The sequence below is a fragment of the Maylandia zebra genome, unplaced genomic scaffold, assembly GCF_041146795.1.
Source record: "Maylandia zebra isolate NMK-2024a unplaced genomic scaffold, Mzebra_GT3a scaffold11, whole genome shotgun sequence".
Taxonomy (NCBI): Eukaryota; Metazoa; Chordata; class Actinopteri; order Cichliformes; family Cichlidae; genus Maylandia; species Maylandia zebra.
In genome coordinates this window covers 6153015-6170518 of record NW_027490041.1, presented here as the reverse complement: position 1 = coordinate 6170518, position 17504 = coordinate 6153015, and the positions used below count along the sequence as shown (strand labels likewise).

Genomic DNA, 17504 nt, shown 5'->3' with positions numbered 1-17504 from the left:
GCCTTCTTGTACTGGATGTCAGTGAGCCAGTAGCTGGTGAGTTTATCACATTAACATTTTTACTAGCTGGGACCACATGCTCAGTTACGATGATGGATGAGGGAGCGTGTACTGGTGCTGCAGTGTGGGGAAGGCCTCAAAGAGGACCGGCAGCGGCTCCTGGGCTCCAGGTGGGCATGAAAATGAGAACAGAGGGTATTGGTGAAGGGGGCATATATAAACTGAGGCGGCGTGAATGAGGTGTGGTTCCACTCCTGAAATTCAGATAATATCTCCACTTAGAATAAACTGGGTCAAAGAAAAAGTGCCTCTGATTGGGCTGCTTTCTACAGTTGGCTGTGAGTCCATTGCAGGGCATCAAACATGGATAAGGGGTTGTTTCAACAGTAATTCTATGATGAAAAATTAACGAGGCATTTATCAGGATCTGTATTTAATTTAATATCTATTTAACATATTTAATCATTATAAAGCTCAGTGTCTATTTCTTAGCTTGTAAAGTTGTGAAATTCATGGCAGATTCACTTCTTGGCTGTTTTGCGTTTTATTAGATAGTTGATAATAAAGAGTGTCTTTGCCTGTGGCTTTGTTAAGACTGCAGGTTTTTGTCCGCCTGACCTTTGGTGACCTTGGCGAGCTCAGGATGAACAGGCTGTCTGCTCTGTTTGGGTGTGATGCTGCCTGCAGAGACAGTCTACTCTCATGCAGACACAACATCTTTACTGATATAACGTGGTCGTGGTCTCTGTTCTTCCTTATTAAATAATAGTAAAATGACTCTGCAGTTTTGATTCAAAATGCACCAGGTCTGCTCAGTCTGAATCACACCGTTAGAGCCAGACCAAATGATTGGAGCACCAATGTTAGCACTCAAAGAGTCTAAGCAGTACCACTACCAGCTTTGGCCAGTGCAGGAGTGAACATGTAGATCCATGTTGTACTGAGCAGACACTGAGCAGAGGCAACATGCAGCAAATGAATTAGTGGTCTCCACATGTTTGCACCCAAAGTTTCCCAGCTTTTGTGAGCTGAGCTGTTTTAATATTTTCCATGTAATAGATGATACTGTCCAATGCTTCCAGGGCTGTGAAGATGGAAAAAATGATGTTGCAGTCGTTGCTGAAGTGTTGGTACCATTTGAAGGAAGTCATTAAAGCGCCAGAGCGAGCAGACAAGGCAAGCACTCAAAGAATGTGGAAGGCAGTCGGGGAAAGTTGCCATGGACGGACTTAATTCCTCCCAGCCCCAAACAGCTTTTATACTGTGGACAAAAATACATGAAAGTGTGTGTGTGTACCTGTTTAGATGTCTCTGTGGGGACCAAGAATTGGAATGTTACTATACTTGTGGGGACCAACAGTCATTTATGAGGACAAAAGTGCCTCACGAGTTTGAGACTCACAATGTGGTTCTAGTGTCAGGGTTACAGTTAGGTTATGGTTAGGTTTAGGTTGAGCGTTAACCATCCATTATTGATGGTTACGGTGAGCGGCTAGGAAAAGGATCATGTCAACTAGGTGTCCTCACTAAGATATCAAAACTAGAATGTGTGTGTGTGTGTGTGTGTGTGTGTTAGTGAAAGGAACTGTAACTGGTCCCAGTAGCAGCAGGATACAAACGCCATAATGACACAGCTGCCTCTCGTCTGCCTTCCTCCCCTGAGTGAAATAAGATATTTGGGACCTTTGAATAGTTTTTTGAAAATATTTTTTTGTTTAAAGAAAGGAAAGAGAAGTTTAATCCTTTAACTATTTAACTGTTAGGTGTCAATCCCTGGGAGGGTTTCCCCCTTTTATTTGGCGTGGAGTCAGAATTATGGCTTCTCCACACTGTGGAAGTAGCTCTTTGACACAGTCGAGCAGTCATTGGTCATAACAGGATCATTTAAGACTGGATGATGAATAAGACTGTTGAAGTGCATGAGAAGGATCTCATATAAAACAGTCTGTGTCTGCTCCTCAATTCAATTTAATTCAGAAGACCCCTATGAGTGCAAGATCAAGGAAACAGTTCACCCTGCCTGGGATAGGGTTACCAGGGCCCTGCCCTGGAGCCAGGCCCGGGGAGGGTGCCAGAAGCTGTACATCTGGTGGCCGGGCACTGGTCCATGGGGCCTGGCTGGGCACAACCCGAAAAAGGGACATGGGCCCATTCTTATGCAGGCCCACCACCTGCAGTGGGCGCCATAGGGGTCGCATGCAATGTGTGCCACGTGGCAGCCAGGATCAGAGGCCATGGTGGACGGATCCCCGGCTACCAAGACCAAGACTAGACTTAGTGTCTCATAGTCATTGAAGAACTCTGACTTGCTTCCTGTTCTAGTTGTTCTCTGGAAAAAAATCTGCAGGTCAAACAGGTGCACATACAAAGAGCACATTATTGATTAAAGCCTGGAAAACAACTGAGGCATTTGTCAGCCCGGCACGCTTGAAATGTCCAAGTGTTGAAAACAGTTTTCCATTCGTCACCTCCCCAATGTCCACCAGATGGAACGTGTTTCTAAGATCAAGCTTAGTGAAGATTATTGCTCTATGTAGTGGCTAAAAGCTCCAGCTGAAGCTGTTCTACAGTGGCTGGATGCAAAGCCCATTCACCATATAGCAGAACGTCTGTGAAGGTTCTCAGTCATCCAGGTCATCGTAGTCAAAGGAGCTTGCAAAGAAAAGCGTCTGGACTTCTTTAAGTTGCTTGAAGACGTTTCACCTCTCATCCGAGAAGCTTCTTATGTTGTTGTACTAGAGACAACACACTCGTTTTGCAGGATCCACCTGTGTTATCGCACAGGGAGAATTGATGTGGCCATTCTTCCCAAGGTACAGATAGCCTCAGTCCTTCTCTACCACTCCTCCTGAGTAAGTCTGCTCAGCTGCACTGACTTCTCACGATGTTCTTGATGAGGAAGCTGATCGTGACTTGTAGTTTCTTTCAGTATTCCGTTATGGCAGTGGTGTCCAAACCCAGGCCACGAGCGTCCTGCAGGTTTTAGACGTGTCCAGCTGATTTAAATGGCTCAACATGCCTTGAAGTTCTCCAGACGCCTGGTAATGAACTAATCATTTGATTCAGGTGAGTAGACCCAGGGTGAGATCTAAAACCTGCAGGACACCGGCCCTCGAGGCCTGGAGCTGGCCAAGTTATGAAGCTAACTGTTCTCAAGGCTAATGTAACAAGTTCTTCAAATGATTTCGTTTCATCCGTAGATACCAACTCATCTCTCAGGTGCTTACAGCATGATAGAAGGTGCTTCAGAAGAGTCCAAAATGTTGCTGATTTAGATGTTCTGTCATGGCATAGGAGGATTCTGGATTCAGGAGCAGATGGTGCAGTGAAAATGTTTATTTACAAACTACAGAGAAATACATATGGGCTTGGATTAAGTGGGCTGCTTAGAGCAGGGCGATATGGCCAAAAATATTTATCACGACATATATTTGAAAATTTGCGATAGAATTTGTGTTTTGGATACATTAATTTTATAGCCTGATAAGTATTCAAAGGTATGGAATAGTTGCATCAAAATTGGGAAGCACTTGTCAGGCCAAAAATATTTATCACGACATATATTTGAAAATTTGCGATAACGATATAACTGATGCGAGACAAAATACAACTCCACAACTTTACCAGCGCAAAAACCCCATCCATTTATTTTCACTTAAACAAGCAGCTGTTTTTTTTATGTGCATTAAAGCTTTATAAAAATGTAACAGTGCAAATGCAAATTCCTCGCTGACAGTTTAACCAAAAGGCATCTCCAGTAGAAATGGGCTGACATATCCTGAGCATAACCATGTATAATATCCACTGAAGTTAAAGAGGTGCTTTGCTACATTAAACTGCTGTGTGCCAAATCAATCAATCTTTATTTATAAAGCACTTTTCATACAAAAAAAATGTAGCACAAAGTGCTTTACATGGTTAATAAAAAAGTCAAATACGTATTTTTCAGACCATAAGGTGCACGAGATTATAAGACACAAGAAACAAAGCAGCCAGATAAATCAAACTTTATTAAACTCATTCTTCTTGCTTCCTCCACTTCTCTACCATTGATTCATTAATGTTGAATTCTCTGGTAGCTGCTCTATTCCCATGTTGTTGCAGTATATTAATGACTAACCTCGTATTGTGGATGGATTATCTCAGTTGTTCTCCTGACTGAAGTTTGGTCCGTTTACAGCATCCTGCCATGTGATTGCATTTGTCTCTAATTATCAGGAACTTTAACGTTAACTTTTATAAGTGGAAAAGTGTTAGTGTTCGTCCTCCAGCTTCACTGTTTATGTTATGCTAACATAGCTGTGTCGCTAGCGATCACGTAGCACATCATTATATACCAGCTAGCCCAACTTCAGTAACCCTACAAACGTCACTGCTGTTTAGTTTCCTGTCTTCATTTATGTTGGAAGTGATAGCAGAGCTGTACGTTTGAATTTTTCAAAAATCTCTCAGTCAGAACATGCTATATCATGCTTAGGTAACTAGCGAAACTAGCAAGCTAACTTCCGCTAGCTTCCTGCTAACTTCTAACTCCGTTAAATATAATAAATTTTGTTTTCATGGATGCCTGGATGTTAAACTTAATTGTTACACCTGGTAAAGCAGCAATGCTGATCGTTTTATTATTGTTGAAAGAATTTAGTTTTTAACTCTCAGTGATGTCGCAGTGTTCGTTTGACTTTGGGTCCTGAAGGACGGAGTTTAGGACCCAGATTACTCCCAGATTTACGAGCACCTTAGTCCGAAAAATATGGCAATAATGACGGCCGCTTGCATGTTCTACAAAAAAATGGTGCTTTGTTGTGTATCTGACGGACAAACACCAAACCAGTTCCACACCACTGAAGCTGCACCATTTTTACAAACCAGTTCTGGTTCATCCGTTTCATTCAACGATCCGCTTTCGCCCTTCTCATTCTCTGTCGCCGCCATGTGGGTATGAAAACAAAGGCACTTTACCCATATTCTATCGCAATATTTAATTTTTTTTATCGTTGCCCAACATTATACTGGTATTACCGTGAACAGTATGATGTGGCACAGCCATAGGTGGGCTGGTAGGAATGCTGCGGAGGGAGGAGAGAATGGGTTAGCCAGAGTCTAGAGTGAGATGTACACTTACAGAGAGAGTCGAAACCATCCTACCGGGCGATGTGGTGACAAGAAGCAGGTAGTAAGCGACGTAACAGGCGTGTCTTTTCCTCTGTAGAGCTAACACTCCTGCTGTTTTACTTCTGTACTCCTGTGCATACGTCAAGGATGTCACAATCACATTTTACAGCATCCATGTTATATTAGAGATACTTTAGTCCCATCAAAGTAGTGTACTGTTGTTGTTTGCTCCATTGCAACAAAACATGCAATGACATACTGAATTGCACCAGTTTTTAGGACGTCTATCTTTTACTTTCTGTGGGTTTTTCACTGCTTCTCTGCGATCAGATGAATTGTGCACACTATTTGCTCTTCCACAGCTTTATTTTTAGTCTTTGAATGCTCCCATCACAAGTCATGATTATGCCATAGTCAGTCTATTTATATAGACCAAAGGCTCATCAGCAGATCCAAACCGACAGAAAGGCCACGGTTTCCTAAGAATAGAGCACTTACATTCACATTGAAATGTCCTGTAACGTAGACACCGTTATCATGGTTTTGTTAACCTTAAAGAACAAAACTATGTGCCTGTTTAAATATTTATGGTCTGTATATACATTAATAATATTTACCGTTAAAGGCAGTTTACTTTATACCTAGATCATCGATCACAGTGCATCGATCGGCTTCCTGCTTTACTTCCTCATTGATGACTGAGATGCTGCAATTAGTCCTCCAAAATATTAAGCAGGGTGCACGCCATCCCATCAGTTTCCATACTCCTGACATAGAGTGAGATTTCCTGAAGCCTTGCTATTTATAGCTGCAGGAGGCAGCTTCTAGCTTCTCCCTGGAGGAAGCTGTCCTTGTTTTTGTCTTCATCAAAAAACCTTAAAATCTAAAAATACAGACACCAGGTTCTTTGTTGGGCTTCTCTTTGTGGTTTGCTGTGGCTTTGCATCTGCTCTGCATCCCTGACCATCAATGTCACCAACATGTGTTCAATGATCAGCCAGTTCACCTCTGAGGGACTTTGGTCTATTCAAACTGGCTGAGATGCTGTGGCTTAAAAAGGCGGTTCAGACTTGAAAACCCTCCGATGGGCTGAATTATAACTCTAATAAGAATAAATAGCTACATTTACAACCTGCATGTTGTGTTTACTTGTGTTGTCTTTGTCTAATATTAACATTTTGTTGATGATCTGAAACATTAAAATGTAACATTTTTGGATTCATTCCTGTGGAGCTCAGGTCGGCACTCCCAGTCAGCGAGCCATGGCATGTATGTATGTGTATGTGGAGACATGTGTCTGTATGTACACATGCATACATGTATTTATACATACATGTATGCATGTGCGTGTATGTTTGTATGGGTGTATCCGTATGTTTGCAGGTGCATGTATAACTTATCGTTCTTGTGTAAATGTAAATTTGTCTGTGATTGTGTAAATACTTCACACACATGGAGAAATGTCAAACAGCCTTTCATTGTTCTTGTAACAGTGACAATAAAAGCTATTCTATTCTATTCTATTCTATTGCTCTGTCATGCATTCTTGCATCTCTTGCCTGCAAGCACACTTTGCAGAGTGCACTCTGTAGTTTATTTTACATAATAGTTAATACAGTACTTGTATTTAAGTGTATTTCGGTTTATTGTTTTACATCTCATAGCACTGCAAACACTTATAAAGCATAAGGTTTACTGAGCTCTTACTACTAATCGGTTCTATCTTGTAGTTGCACTAAACTGCACGATAAATCATAGAAGTAATTCAGACAGGGAGTTTTATGTCAGTGTTCTCCATTGAAACTGGTTATGAGTATTCACAAGATTTGTATCCAGGGATTATATCCCAGTCACCAGCACACTGTCATGTCTCATAAGCTGGTTTGGTATCTCGGTGCAGTCCCCTACTCACAGAATAGTCTGAGGCCAGGGGCCTTTATGAAGGGGGCCAGGGGATCCCATGTCCTTGAGTGATTACTCTGCCTTGGAAGCTCGTCTGTTCAGAGCATTTTATGCCATTTGATGTTTGTATATCTTCTTTTCATTCTATCATTATTTTAAAATTAGATTTTTTGTATGTGTGGGGGGACATATGAAGAACACTGGAGTTAGAAAGCTTATGGCTTTTCCTTTTGTGCGGAGCCTAAGAATAGCTCGGCGGACTTCATTCACATGTTGCTGTTATTTATAGCTGCCAGTGACACAAACAACACGCCTGTGGGTGCTGCTGCCTGTGCTGGGATTGGTTTTTGTCGTAACATAAACAGAACTAAAGTGGATCCAAGTGTTAAAAACAATTTAAATATGTACATTGCAGCCACTGTCTGTGCATCTGGAACTGTTTCTGATGATCTGTGATGGTAGCAGGTACTTAGTTCACCAGATACTAAGAAATGATTCCTTTTGTTTTTTTAAGGTAACTACTTAATTTGTCTTTTCTCTTGCAGGTAAGTTGACATGGAGCTGTCCAAAGCCTGACTCCTGCTGACGGCCCCGTCGTTCTGTATGTGTTTGTTGTGGGCTGGTGACAGAGAGGTAAATATGCCTCAAATAGTTGTTGACCTTTCTGTGTGGAGACACGAGGCAGAAGCAGCAGCCACTCTGGTTATTGGACGTCCTGCTGTGACAGTGGACAGTGATAGAAAGGCCAGCGCTGTCTTTACTGAGCATCTTAGCTTCGTTGTTTTGTGATTTCATGAATAAATAATTATAAATAAATGATCAATAATTAGCCATTTGTCAGTAGTAGATGTGTGGTTATTATAACAGAGGGCAGAGGTCCTCTAAGGGCCTGGTTTAGGTGTTCAGCAGCGTCCTGTGTGCAGCAGATTAATCACATCATGTTCGGTTTGGTGGCTTTTTGATGTTATTGTTCGGAGAAAGCTGCCAGGAAACCACTAATAACTGATCAATGACAGCTGAGACAGTTCAGTCCAGTCTAGCTGGCTTTCCTTACAAAGTGATTCATTCGTTACCGTCTGTGGTCTCTGACCTGAGGAGGCGCAGTGTTACACTGATTTCATCTCCACAAAGCTTCTGCTGAATGTGAGTGAAGCAAGATCACTCCAAGCTGGTCAGTAATCTGTCCAGACCAGTATGTCATTACTGTCTGGGTTTATGCTGAACTGGGCTACTGGTACATGACTGGTAATGAACTGGTAACAACCCAGAGTTCAGTAGAACCTCTGGCTCTCTGTGCGCAATGAGAAAGCCAATCCATAAATAAATCATGAACAGCCAACATGCACACATGCTTAACATAGTGTGTGTGTGTGTGTGTGTGTGTGTGTGTGTGTGTGTGTGTGTGTGTGCTTCCTTTGAGTACAGCTGTTTAGCACATGCATTAATATTTCAGGAAGATGCCCTCAGAGAGACATTATATATGTTTGCATGCTGCATAATTAATATAATAATAAATACCTTTCTAGCGTGATAACAGCAGGGGGCGCTGTGACTGCAGAGTCCTTTTGATGTGCTGTTTTTACGTGACAAATTGCTGCTGACAGATCTATGTGATCACTTATATTAAGAGAGGATTCCTGATTCTCTGTTTAACTTTGTACTGTGACGCTAACTTAGTTTATAAATAAGTCTTTTAATCGTATTAGTTGTAATTAGAAAGACGAACTCCTCTCTCCTGATTGTTTATTGGCTTTTTATGAATTAGGGTGAAAGTCTGATTCACGCTGAGCTGGAAAACCTAAAACCCACAAATACCCAAAGAAGCCTGAAACGATGATTTAGCCATGAAGTGAAATCACACAGGGAAGCTGAGATTGTTTGTTGACCTGTGCTTCAGCATGTCTAACTGGGACCTTTACAGCAGTATTTCTGTGTTAGTTACTGTTCGACACCCTGTGTATCCACGATCAGTCGTCTGCACGTGTCCAGCCTCGCCCCTGTGTTCTACCTAAACGTTTCCATTCTGGTCATTCCCAATGAAGAGTCGACCATCTTTAACCGCTCCAGCTCCGCCTCCTGGGTTTGTCAGTGCCACCGTCTCCGACACACAACAGCTCGCCCGACTGCCATCACGAGCTACTGTCTCCTAAATTTTCCCTTTCAGGTTTTTGTGTTTCTTCTTTCACAACCCCCCCTGACCCTCACCTCCACCCACCCCACCTCCTCTGCACCTGCCCTGTGCACTGTGTTGTTCTGGACCAGCTTCACTCAGGCACCTTTCTCCTTCACACACATGTATTCAGTCTTACTGGCTCCAGCTCTCCACCTGGTCCCTGTTCTCACTATAGTTCCCAGTGTTGTCTGCACCATCGCACACATGAAGGGCCTCAGAGTCGAGTCCTGATGTCATCGCGCCCCCGCTTTAAATCCATCTGTCCCTCCTACAGCTCCTACCTGTGCCTTGCTGTCTCCTGCACAGCCTCAGTATGTGCTCAGTATGTGCTCAGTATGTGCAGTACCACAGTACGTCTCTTGGTGTCCCGTCGTGTGCTTTTTCCACATCCACACAGATATGATACAACTCCTTCTAACCTTCTCTGCACTTCCTCATCTACATGTAGAACCTCACTTCAGTAGCTCTTTCTCACGGTGTGGCTCATCAGCTCCATCCCCCTGTGGCTGCTGCAGCTCTGCACCCTGATTCTTCAGTACCAGGACACAAGCATCTGTCCCAACACTGTGTTAAACAATCTAGTTAAAAAGTCCCCTTCAGACCTCCAGATGTTTATCAGGACCATCATTCTTCATCTCCTTCATGGCTGCCCTCATGTCCTCCTTACTCTGACGTGCTGCACATCCTTCCAGCCTCAGCCAAGTCTTTTTCTGCTTGCTCAGCATCCGCTCTCTCACACAGGTCACTGTAAACCTGCAGCCACTGGCCTCCCGGTGCTCCCGTCTACTTTCATTATCCTGAACGTCCTCGTTCACATTTCCTTGTCTTCTTTTCTTCTGTTCAGAGGATGCACTGAACACCACCATGACTCCCTCATACTTCAAACCATGTTTCAGAGGTTTGAAGTCACACACTAACCTGCTCACTTTATGTATTGTGTTTTTGAGCGTTTTCTTTTGCTAGTACCCCCCTCACAGTCTCCACCTTCACCATACGTCACCTGCAAGGTCACTGTCTTCAAAGGTGAAGCCTGAAGTAGCCCCTCCCCCTCCATTATCTGATTTCACTGCAGCTTTTACGAGTCAGCCGTGCTATTTCTGATAGGCACAGGCTCCCCTCTTCTCTCTGTGAGTGTCGCTCATAGAAAACTTGGACACATTAGCCGGTCATGTGAGCTGCTGCTGGAAATAAGTTGAAGAGGGGGTGAGGCCCTGTTAGTGCACACGCCGCTGCCGCCTCGCAGCAGCCTGGGATTCCTGATTTACTGCTAATTATCTTCACTGAGCAGAAGAACAGTGTTTAATGGGGCTCTTTCCTAAAAGTCGTGGCCTGTGTGAGCGATCGTGGCGTGTAGTGTATGTGTTGTTGGCAAGCCGTCACAAGGGGGCGCCCTTCAACAACTTACCTTTGATTTTGTGACTCATGAGCAAGAAAAGCATAATCGTCAGATTAAATGTAATTTATCTTCATAGTAAAGGAGGAAACACGGATGTTTCTCAGTGACTCGTGTTTGTTGTGCTGTGTTTTCAGTCAGTTTGAGACAAAACAAGAAGAAAAGAAATGAGCAGGAAGCAGAACACATGTCCATCACTGTTTGCTCCTCCTTTTATATAATAGGACTAATACAGCAGTGTTAGATATGTAAATGGCTCCAGCTGTCATAAACTAAGATTCTGGAAGTTCTCTGATTGAAATGCTGGCAGGTGATGGGTAACCCTCCCCAGCATGTTCCCAAGCGTTGCATACAAGCCACTGAAAAGTAAACAAGTAGATGACGACAGGCTGACTGTCTGTGTGGAGAATCAGTAGGAAAACGATGGATAAGCACATGAATCTGACATATTTGGAACAACCAGGTCTCGTGAATGACGCCATTTTTACTCCACGTGACGAGAAAAACATGTAAACAGATCGTGAGCATCAGATCTGTTTATGCTTCACAGTTTCCTGCTATCCAAAGACGTCAGCTGACGGCCCCGCCTGCCTTTGTTGTCTCTGCCCAGCCTTCCTGTCGTTATCCGTGTTTTTGCTCCCCATCCCCTCTGCCCTGTTGCCCTGACAACAGACAGACACCTAGGTTTCCTTGGCGACGGGGCAGTTTCCTGCCTCCCTACGCTGTGACTGTAGCACAGAGTGTAAGATGTGATTTAAAAGCCAAACCTGGGGATGTGAGCGGTCCAACCTCACAGGACACGTCGAGCTTTGTCTGGGTTTGGATTTAAGGAGCTACAGGTTAGAGGAGCAGGGACAGAAATCGTCTGTCAGTGTCCCCGTGAAGCCATCGCTGATGTGATTACTGCTGTTTCACATCAAACACTGCAGTTTTCCAGCAGTGGAAAGAAGCTGCTTTTGCTGGCATCCTTATTGAAGTTTAAAGTTTACATATAAGTCATGCAGACCGTCAGTGGTGCAGGTGTGTGGCTGTGATTGTGACAGTTGGACGGTTTCTCCCCTTCTTAGTCCAGAGGACGTGGACACGTTGGACTGACAGCAGCACTGTTCCCTCTTGTCCTCGGTCAGTTTGTATGTTATGTTTACATACGGCTTCTTCTTCTTTGTTGTGGATGCAGGGTGAACTGACATCATGCAGTCTGATGAACATTTCCCACCAAAGACCAGAACTGTGCTTTCCACAGATGAGAGCCGCTGCATGCTGAGCACATGTGGAAGAGGCTGCAGAGCATCGTGCTGCTGGAACCTCGTCAGCACGGCTGCTCTGGTGTTTCAGTGATGGTCTGGGGGACATCCCAACCACTCAGCACCCTTTGAGTCGCTCTAATAACAGCTACTTATTAATAACATTTGTGCACGAACCTGCCACATAACACCTGGATTCTTGGGGTGTCTCTGCACCTACACAGAATTGTTTCAGTGATGGATGGAAGAACCCTCAGACGATGCCTTGCGTTGGGTTCTGCGTCGACTGGACGCCTTGTGTCGGAGGTGAACCGTTTTGATTTAAAGGTTGATCATAGCGCTCCCTCTGTGACTCCCAAAATTAACTAGCTCACTCGTGAACGAGAGAAGATCAGCTGTGATCCTGTCTGCTTCATGTCTGTCGTGCGTGCTCAGCACATATCGCAGGAACGTGAAATATTTTGTAGGTTGAGCACAACCAGTGTTCCCCAGTTTCATTACTGGGAGTTTGAAACCAGTGATTAGGCTGACCTGTACTGGCCTGATAAAGCACCGCTACTTGAAACACGTGTAAAAAGCTCGGTGTCTACATTGATGGTTCTTTTAAAGTGAAGAAGCAGGTGAGTGCAGTGTTCAGTCCTGCTTCTTTCAGTTAAGACAGCTGGCCAAGGTAAAGCCATACCTCCTAACGTCTTTGAGCGTCTTATTCACCTTTCCCTTACTTGCAGATGAGACTACTGCAATTCATTGTGTTATGGTCTAGATCAGGCCTCCATCCATCGTCTTCAGATGGTTCAAAATGCTGCTGCTCGCCTGCTAACTGGTACCAAACGGAGAGAGCATATAACCCCAGTTTTAGCTTCTCTACACTGGCTTCCTGTCTCCTACAGGATCCAATTTAAACTTCTACTTTTTGTTTTTAAGTCATTAATGCCCGAGCCCCTCCTCACCTGTCTGAGCTCCTCTCTGCCTATGCTCAGGACAAACCACGAGGTCCAGCCCAAAACTAATGCTGTCCATCCCACGGACTGACCTCACATCCCGTGGTGATAGATCCGTCTCTGTGGCAGGTCCCAGACTCTGGAATAGTCTCCCCTTAAATATTAGATCTGCACAAACACTTGAGCAATTTAAATCTTTACTAAAGACACATTTCTATGCCCTGGCTTTTAACACACTATGACCCAAGCATTTTGGTCTTATTTGAATTAGTTTAGTTATTGTTTTAATTCTTTTACTGTCCTATTATTGTTTTTTACTGTTATTATTGTGTTACATTGTTGCTTTTAATACCATTTTTATATTGTTAAGCACTTTGTGCAGCATCGGCTGTTTGAAATGTGCTATAGAAATAAATTTGACCTTGAAACCAAATCTCCTTAGGAAGCGATTTTATTTTATTTATTTATTTAGGACCGTGCATGTTAATGAACATAAATGTAAAAAGAAAAATTACATGAATGTAAACATGCCAGATTATAGCCAAAGGCTAATTTCCATCTTTAATGAGGCCGTGTATTAAGTTTCACACAGCATGGGTGGAACAGCTACTAACCATCACTGCAAGCTCGACAGCAGGAGCCGTCTTCCTGTCGCAGTATACCCCAAACAGCTAATTATTGGACCGCAGGGAAATGGGACGGGTGTTGGTGCCATGAGGGAAAACCGTCGTTCTCCTCGCTCCTCCCTTTGCCTCCTGCTTGCTCCTGCCGACCCCGCTGGTCTCCGCTTTCCCCGACACTGATTAACCCCCCTCCTCTTCCCTAACAACGTTAGGCCCCTTTGATCTCCAGCACTTAAAACCAGCAGCTACCATTGTGCCATCCAAAACATCTCTGTGGTTGCTATGGTTATTCACTTAGATACAATTACTATAGCAACAGTGTTTCTGAGGGCTGGGGAGGAAGTGGCTCAGCAGGGATCCAGGTGGAGACACATGAAAGACACAGGCTGCATATAAACGGTGGATCGGTGAGGGCCGGCCCTCCTCGCCAGCCTCGACATCGATACGATTTCTCTTTATGTAAATACGTGACAGATATGTATGTTGAAGAAAGACAGAACATCCTTTCACACGATCCTCTGACACACTTGTCTCTACAATTGGATGTGAAACAGACTTGAAAGGAAAGAAGTCGTGTCAGGTATTAACAGATATATCAAACACATTATCTTCATATGCAGGGGTTAAGACTCTGTCATCAAACACCTTTACAGAGAAAAGTAGCCAAGTGTGTGAGATGATAGCTACAGTGAGTGACAGCTTAGCAAAAATCCTGAAAGTTGGACACTTAATGTCAGCTTTGTCAGCCACACTGCAGAGCTCACAGAAAATGTGTTCTGTAACGTTACTCAATGAGAGTAATGTATTCTGAGTACTTTGGATTACTTAATAGATTATCATGCTTTTTACAACTACATGAATGTACTGTTGCTGTGATTTATTACTGTTATGACGGTCCGCGGCTCTGAACCGTAGTAAAGGACCTCTGGCTAATACGGCGGGGTCGTGTCGGCTCGTAGCTGAAAACTAGCTTTACTTTGTTGTCTGGGTCGACTTTGCTAGCAGAGACAGAGAGGCGTTGAAAGGCTGCTCCAACAGAACTTATTGTCAAAGGAGCAGAACAGAGTCAAACCTTCTGTTCTTAGAACTGAAGAAGCTTCTCGGATGAGAGGTGAAACGTCTTCAAGCAACTTAAAGAAGTCCAGACGCTTTTCTTTGCAAGCTCCTCAGACTACGATGACCTGGATGACTGAGAACCTTCACAGACAACAGAACTTATTGTTTTCGGAGGAAAACAGGAACACGGTGTACGGTCGAGTCTTAACAGCTTACTTACAGCTGGGCTCGTCAGGCTCTCTTCTTGCAGTGGTTATTATTATATTTACATGCTTCCAGCTCCCGTTTCTGCTCGGTGACAGCTCGTGCTTTTCCTTTCTCTCCCTCCTCGCTCACAGACACATCACGGATACAGCAGTCCATCCTCCCTGCAGCACGGACTACACTGCCCATGATGCTACATTCTGCCTGTTAGCTTAGCACAACAACAACAAGGCCTCTCTCACCCAGGAAACACGCAGCGTGTCACCCTGTAACCATGGCAACCACAACGCTGCCGCCTGGAACAACAGAACATGTCAAACAAACCCAAACAGTCCTGACCCGCCACAATATGAAACAGGAAAGTACCGCCGTGTAATCCATTTATTTCAACAAAGTAACTGTATTCTGAATACCACCTGTTTAAACGGTAACTGTAACAGAATACAGTTACTCGTACGTGTACTCTGTTACTCCCCAACATGCAGTGTAATCCATTTATTTCAACAAAGTAACTGTATTCTGAATACCACCTGTTTAAACGGTAACTGTAACAGAATACAGTTACTCGTACATGTATTCTGTTACTCCCCAACACTGGATATTTGTCATATAATTGAAATATCATTAAACTCACTACTCGTACTCATAAATATGGTCCGTGCACAAAGCAGCGTCGTCTCTTTCTAACCATCCCTGCTCCAACAAACACGAGGTTGTTTCCATCGCTGCTGCTGTTACATGTTGTACAGCTCTTATTGTTACTGTAAGTCTCGTAGTTCTTATTTGTGTGAGGCTTTGCTCCTGCCCGTCACTCTGCTGCTGTTACATGTTGTACAGCTCTTATTGTTACTGTAAGTCTCGTAGTTCTTATTTGTGTGAGGCTTTGCTCCTGCCCGTCACTCTGCTGCTGTTCCATGTTGTACAGCTCTTATTGTTACTGTAAGTCTCGTGTTTCTTATTTGTGTGAGGCTTTGCTCCTGCCCGTCACTCTGCTGCTGTTCCATGTTGTTCAGCTCTTATTGTTACTGTAAGTCTCGTAGTTCTTATTTGTGTGAGGCTTTGCTCCTGCCCGTCACTCTGCTGCTGTTCCATGTTGTACAGCTCTTATTGTTACTGTAAGTCTCGTGTTTCTTATTTGTGTGAGGCTTTGCTCCTGCCCGTCACTCTGCTGCTGTTACATGTTGTTCAGCTCTTATTGTTACTGTAAGTCTCGTGTTTCTTATTTGTGTGAGACTTTGCTCCTGCCCGTCACTCTGCTGCTGGAGCACCGGGATTTCCCCAATCAGGACAATAACGGATGTTTCTGTTCGTTTCTGGTCTATACATGTTTTATATCAGAGCCATCTCCCAGAATCTGAACTGATCAAAAAGTGCCGACATGTCCGGAGGGATTTTGGCCCACTCCTCTTTGCAGCTGCTTCCACAGATTTAGTAAAGGAGGCTCTGGAGGCTGGCTAGCCCACTTCTTCTTTAGCCACTGCTTTGTTTGCACCCATCCACGGCCACCACTGTGTGTTTGACTGTGGGGATGTTGGTGTGTCACACTCAGCATTTCTCAGCCTTCAGCCAATCATCCAGACGGTCAAACCTCAGACGGGCTTGTACATGCTAAACCGCGTGGGTGCTGCAGTAGTTCAATCCTCTACCAGTGTTACCAGTATGTGGTGACTGTCATCCACCTGCCTTCTCACCATTAACCAGCTCCTCCTGTGTGAGTTTCCTTTCCTATGATCATCCTCCGCCCATGAGGCTGACAGAGGCTGACTGATCACATCATGGTCAGAACTGCTGCTCCCACAGTCACCGAGCTTCATGCTGACGCCCTTTGCATCTATATGCTGAGAGTCCCACAGCCAGTCTGTGGGATCCAGGGTTGTAGAGGATCACACACTTCATTCAGGGACATGCAGATCTGTTCATAACTGATATGTTTTTTGTTCGATGTTTCTAAACTCAGGTAAAAATCAGAGACTGTTCATTTCTCTGTAAGTGAGCAAACTTATAAATTCAGCAGGGAGGATAATTGTTTCCCCGTCGTAGTTCAGTGTAGCTAGTCTCTTAACCCCCAACCAACCCGCTGCACCTCCTCCCTCCCCTCCCTCTCATAAAATATTGAGAGAGCCTGGCACTAGGCCAGACGCCCCCCTCCCTCTCTGCCAGGCAGGCTGACGGAGCATGTGGCTGTGGGAGGGGCACGAAGGGCGGCTCGGCTGAGGAGATACAGTAACCATGAACATATTCGTTCTCTAAATGAACGCCACGAGTTGTTCCCACATCGAGCTGCTCTACTCTGAACTCATTCACACGAGCACTTTCTGCTCGAGTGCTTCCTCTGTTCACAGCCACACTCACGGATGCGCTGGAGAACAGCTCGGGTAAGAAGTGTGAACAACATGCTGGCATTTCATTCTACCTGCAGTGGTCAAATCAAGGCAGTGGTCAAATCTAGCTTCTTTCAGCTCAGGCAGCTGCAAAAACAAAGCCAATTCTTTCACGGCAGCACTTTGAGATAGCGATCCACGCCTTTGTCAGCACTCGGCTGCATTACTGTGATGACCTTCATGTTGGGGTCAGCGCATCATATATTAGTCAAAATGCTGCAGCTCGTCTTTTAACTGGCACTCGAAAGTTTGAGCACATTTCCCCTGTTTTAGCTTCACGTCACTGGCTGCCCATTTCTTTTAGGATTCATTTTAAAATTCTTTTATTTACTTTTAAAGCTCTCCATGGCCTCGCCCCATCTCATCTCTCTGAGCTGCGACAGCCTCATACAGGCCAGCTGATCAGCTGCTCCTGCATGTACCCAGGACTGGGCGTAAACTTAGAGGAGATCCTGCTTTTGCTGTAGCAGCTGCA

The 17504-nt window shown here is 44.4% G+C and overlaps 1 protein-coding gene across 1 annotated transcript in view; it reads right to left on the bottom strand.

Moving 5' to 3' along the window:
- Positions 1–17504, bottom strand: part of LOC112432464 (protein NLRC3) — a 124588-nt gene that overhangs the window by 78689 nt on the left and 28395 nt on the right. The gene's annotated exons all lie outside the window — the stretch shown is intronic.